The 5,700-nt window shown below is 45.7% G+C and overlaps 1 non-coding gene across 1 annotated transcript; it reads left to right on the forward strand.

Moving 5' to 3' along the window:
• The first annotated feature begins 5,369 nt into the window (after positions 1 to 5,369).
• Positions 5,370 to 5,441, forward strand: trnac-gca (transfer RNA cysteine (anticodon GCA)). The gene has a single exon. It is a non-coding gene; the product is annotated as a tRNA-Cys (tRNA).
• The last annotated feature ends 259 nt before the right edge of the window (positions 5,442 to 5,700 follow it).

The raw sequence follows: 5,700 nt of genomic DNA on the forward strand, positions 1-5,700 counted from the left end.
GCTGCGGGTGGAACTCAGAAACAGGAAGGGTGCAGTCACTATGCTGGGGGTGTACTACAGACCACCCAACAGCCCACGGGAAGTGGAGGAAAGGATATGTCAGGAGATTCTGGATAGGTGCAGAAAAAAATAGGGTTGTTGTAGTGGGGGACTTTAATTTCCCTGGCACAGACTGGAAAGTGCTTAGAGCTGGGGGTCCGGACGGGGAGGAATTTGTATAATGCGTACTGGAAGGTTCTTTGGAACAGTATGTAGATAGCCCGACTCGAGAGGGGGGCTATACTGGACCTAGTTCTGGGAAATGAGCCCGGTCAGGTCGTCAAAGTTTCGGTAGGGGAACATGTGGCAAATAGTGACTACAACTCTGTTAACTTTAGGATAGTAATGGACAAGGATGAGTGCTGTCCTACGGGCAGGGTGCTAAATTGGGGGAAGGCTAACTATAGCCGGATTAGGCAGGAATTGGTGGATGTTGATTGGGAGAGGATGTTCAAGGGTAAGTCCGCGTCTGGCATGTGGGAGTCTTTTAGGGAACTATTGATAAGGCTGCAGGATAGGCATGTGCCTGTAAAAAGGAAAGATAGGAAAGGTAGGATTCGAGAGCCGTGGATAACCAGGGAAATTGAGGATCTGATTAAAATGAAAAGGGAGGCGTACGTTAAGTCCAGGCAACTGAAAACAGATGGAGCTCTGGAGGAATACAGAGAGAGTAGGGAAGAACTCAAACGAGGAGTGAGAAGGGCAAAAAGAGGTCACGAAATGTTCTTGGCAGGCAGAATTAAGGAGAATCCTAAGGCATGGACTGCCTGCAGTGATAGTGGAGTCAGACACTTTAGAAACATTTAAGCGGTTATTGGATAGGCACATGGAGCATACCAGGATGATAGGGAGTGGGATAGCTTGATCTTGGTTTCAGATAAAGCTCGGCACAACATCGTGGGCCGAAGGGCCTGTTCTGTGCTGTACTGTTCTATGTTCTATGTTCATTCTATTCATACATTAGGAACAAAAGAGTTGTCAGGGAGAAAATCGGACCTCTCCGGGACAAAGGAGGGGAATTATGCTTAGAACCCAAGGGAATAGGGGAGATCCTAAATGAATACTTTGCATCGGTATTCACGAAGGAGAGGGGCGTGTTAACCGGGAGTGTCTCGGAGGGAGGTGTTGACCCGTTAGAGAAAATCTCCATTACAAGAGAGGAAGTGTTAGGTTTTTTAGGGAACATTAAAACTGATAAAGCCCCAGGGCCTGATGGCATCTATCCTCGACTGCTCAGGGAGACGAGAGATGAAATTGCTGGGCCTCTGACGGAAATCTTTGTCGCTTCTTTGGACGTGGGTGAGGGCCCTGAGGATTGGAGGATAGCGAATGTGGTCCCGTTGTTTAAGAAGGGTAGCAGGGATAACCCAGGAAATTATAGGCCGGTGAGCTTGACGTCCGCGGTAGGGAAGTTGTTGGAGAGGATTCTTAGAGACAGGATGTATGTGCATTTAGAACGGAACAATCTCATTAGTGACAGACAGCATGGTTTTGTAAGAGGGAGGTCGTGCCTTACAAATTTGGTGGCGTTTTTTGAGGAAGTGACAAAAACGGTTGATGAAGGAAGGGCCGTGGATGTCGTCTATATGGATTTCAGTGAGGCATTTGACAAAGTCCCACATGGCAGGTTGGTTAAGAAGGTTAAGGCTCATGGGATACAAGGAAAAGTGGCTAGATGGGTGGAGAACTGGCTTGGCCAGAGGAGACAGAGGGTAGTGGTCGAAGGGTCTTTTTCCGGCTGGAGGTCTGTGACCAGTGGTGTTCCGCAGGGCTCTGTACTGGGGCCTCTGCTATTTGTGATATATATAAATGATTTGGAAGAAGGTGTAACTGGTGTAATCAGCAAGTTTGCGGATGACACGAAGATGGCTGGACTTGCGGATAGCGAAGAGCATTGTCGGGCAATACAGCAGGATATAGATAGGCTGGAAAATTGGGCGGAGAGGTGGCAGATGGAGTTTAATCCGGATAAATGCGAAGTGATGCATTTTGGAAGAAATAATGTAGGGAGGAGTTATACAATAAATGGCAGAGTCATCAGGAGTATAGAAACACAGAGGGACCTAGGTGTGCAAGTCCACAAATACTTGAAGGTGGCAACACAGGTGGAGAAGGTGGTGAAGAAGGCATATGGTATGCTTGCCTTTATAGGACGGGGTATATAGTATAAAAGCTGGAGTCTGATGATGCAGCTGTATAGAACGCTGCGTCCAGTTCTGGTCGCCGCACTACCAGAAGGACGTGGAGGCGTTAGAGAGAGTGCAGAGAAGGTTTATCCGGATGTTGCCTGGTATGGAGGGTCTTAGCTATGAGGAGGGATTGGGTAAACTGGGGTTGTTCTCCCTGGAAAGACGGAGAATGAGGGGAGATCTAAAAGAGGTGTACAAGATTATGAAGGGGATAGATAGGGTGAACAGTGGGAAGCTTTTTCCCAGGTCGGAGGTGACGATCACGAGGGGTCACGGGCTCAAGCTGAGAGGGGCGAAGTATAACTCAGATATCAGAGGGATGTTTTTTACACAGAGGGTGGTGGGGGCCTGGAATGCGCTGCCAAGTAGGGTGGTGGAGGCAGGCACGCTGATATCGTTTAAGACTTACCTGGATCGTCACATGAGCAGCCTGGGAATGGAGGGATACAAACGATTGGTCTAGTTGGACCAAGGAGCGGCACAGGCTTGGAGGGCCGAAGGGCCTGTTTCCTGTGCTGTACTGTTCTTTGTTCTTTGTTTTGTTTAGCCCTGAACTCAGCGAGAGGTTTTGGTCTCATTTATTATGAGATTTAAACCCAGAACTGCGAGATTGTGTCAGTGGGAACAATAATCAGCTTCACTGTAATTCAATCACTCCAGCCTTCCATCCGATCAAAACACCGTTTGTTCTTTCCTCCTCTCCCTCTCTATTTTTCTTGACTCTGTACTTATCTGTAAACCAATAAATCACTACTTTTTTCCAGTTAGGGTCCAAGGTCAGCAACCTGAATCATTCACTCTCTTTCCCTCTCCACAGAAGCTGTTGAAGCCGATGAGTCCTTCCAACATTTTCTGTTTTGAGGTGGGATTCGCAGCAACTACAATTCCTTGTTTTGGATCACAGTGGATCACTTTTCTCTGACTGAATCTTACCTGTTTGAACAGGTGAAAGGCTGAGGTTTTAGATAATAAGACACTGGAATATATCACCCTGTTTCACATGAAATGAAACAAAATGAGAATTAATCATTTCTTAAAATGCTGCGAATGCAATATATATTTTGTTGTCAGTGCCAGCATTTGTTGTCCATCCCTATTTCCCTCTGAACTGAGTATTTTGCTGGGCCATTTCAGAGGGCAGTTAAGAGTCAATCACATTGCCTTTCCTCTGGAGTCCCATGGAGGCCAGAAAGGAGAAGGATGGCAGATTTCCTTCTGCAAGATGTGTTTTCATGGCAATCAGAAAACAAAGCTTCATTACTGAGACTAGCTTTCACTTCCGTTGCAGTTCTAGACTGCGGTGGGATCGTGACCTGCGAGCCTGGGTCACAGGATTCATACTCCACTGATTTTACCACTATGTCACTATATTCCCGGAAGAGTGTAAGTTTAAATGCTTCACATGGAATCAAACCACTTAATTTCACATTGAAAACAAACATTTAAAGCAGTGTACTGTTGAAATCAGTGTCGTCCACTCAGGATACAGGGGAATTGACGAGATATCTATTGCTTTCATTCAAAGACAGAAAAATGTGGTGAATCCTCAGCGTCAGTGATGAAGGAACTGCGCTCCGAAAGCTCGTGATTTCAAACAAACCTGTTCCACTTTAACCTGGTGTTGTGCGAATTCTTACCGGGTACTGAAGGCCATTTCATTTACAATTCGCAAAAAGATTATTTTTATAAAATTAACAGCTTTCAGCAAATCGCACCGCAATCACATTGCAGACGGTGCAGTGAGTTACTCTCCTGGCCTCATTGCATCAGCCCCAGAGGACGACTTCTCAAGAACACAAAAAGCTCAGCGAAAAGAGGTTGGTGGCTTCATTCATCAAGGATTACCCTGGAGCACGTGACCTTTCCCCCAAATCACACACGCACACACACACACGCCCACAATTGCTCAATAATGCTCAGGTCACCTCAATTTCCGTGTTGGTTTCGTTGATAAAATTCGCTGCTTTCACTGCCATGGTCTGGGTTCGATTCACGGTTAGGGAATGATGATTCATTGCTCTCGTGCAACACATGAATTAAGGAGAGTGGGTGTGGTTCCTGGTCGAAAACGGGAGAGATACTTGTGGCAGGTTGATCAGGAAGAAGGAAAAATCTGCCCCATTCCACAATCCTGTCAATTACCCACAACGATTCAAATTTACATTACGAAGTCTTACAACACCAGGTCTATTTGGAGTCAGGAGCTTTCGGAACGCTGATAAAATAAAGCAAATTGATTTTATTATCGGAGCAAATGAACCAGTTGGACTTTAACATAATGATGTGAGACTTCTTATTGTGCCCACCCCAGTCCAACCCGGTATCTCGACATCATATTTACATTGCAATTGCTGGTACCTACTGTCAGAATGAGTGAGTTACCTTCTACTGCATTAAATTTCACTGTGGCTCACCACATTCAAAGAGTAGTGTTTGTTATAAACCTTAGTGTGGTAAATCTGTTGAAAACCTTCAGCTTATCACTGCTCTGCTTTCATCACACTCGAAGCTAATGTGAAAAGATGAATAATTTCAAAGCTGAACAACGTGCACAAGACTGGAAGGAGAATGCTACTGTGAATAATTGGCACTGTGCATATTCCTGTATCCAGTCTATGGGAGAACCAGGAGAATGAAACCCTGATGGTCCAGTGCTTAGGATTTGGCGCTTTCAGGGTCATAGATCGGTTTCGATGTGCCAAGATTTAAAGTTTTTGCTAATCTATTTCACAAACCTGAGTTGTTTCCTGATCGAAAACAGCTCTGTCGGAAGTAGTGGAGTTAGATCTATCTTTACTCCGAATTGGAAATGTCACATGGGCAACAGTTCAAGAACAAACACAGATAGTGAAGGTCAGTGATAGGCTGCAAAGCGCTGCCAATAGAGATGGGGATACAAGGTCAAATCTGTATGACAATGGGGTAGATTTTATCGATTAGATTGACACAAACATCTCCGAGACCTGGATCCAAATCTCAGCCAAATCACAAGGAAACATCTCGCGAACTTAAACGCTAAGCTTTCCGACTTCACTCAGAAACCAATAACTCTGAGACAAAGCGGGATGCAGTCTGACCACTGGATCCCCCTCCACCACTTAATAAGACTATGCTGGATCCCGAGCAGTAGTTGACAGCTGAGGGGGCGTAGCTCAGTGGTAGAGCATTTGACTGCAGATCAAACGGCCCCCGGTTCAAATCAGAGTGACCCCTTCCTTGTCTTAATTGTTGCCTTAGTTTCAATTGTGACTGTCTTTCTTTGGCTGCAAAGCGCATTGTGACGTCCACCAACCGGGAAAAGCGTGATATAAATGCGAATCGGTCTTTCCTTAATTACCTTCAGTCCCAATTATTTGATTACTGACAATCGTCAGTGGAAACAGTTTGTCCCTTTCTGCTCTATCAACGGCCCTTTCCCATGTTGGGAGAAGCGGGAAACCCCTAAATCGCTGCAACACTGTGGGGAATGAAG

The sequence above is a fragment of the Mustelus asterias genome, unplaced genomic scaffold, assembly GCF_964213995.1.
Source record: "Mustelus asterias unplaced genomic scaffold, sMusAst1.hap1.1 HAP1_SCAFFOLD_43, whole genome shotgun sequence".
Classification (NCBI taxonomy): domain Eukaryota; kingdom Metazoa; phylum Chordata; class Chondrichthyes; order Carcharhiniformes; family Triakidae; genus Mustelus; species Mustelus asterias.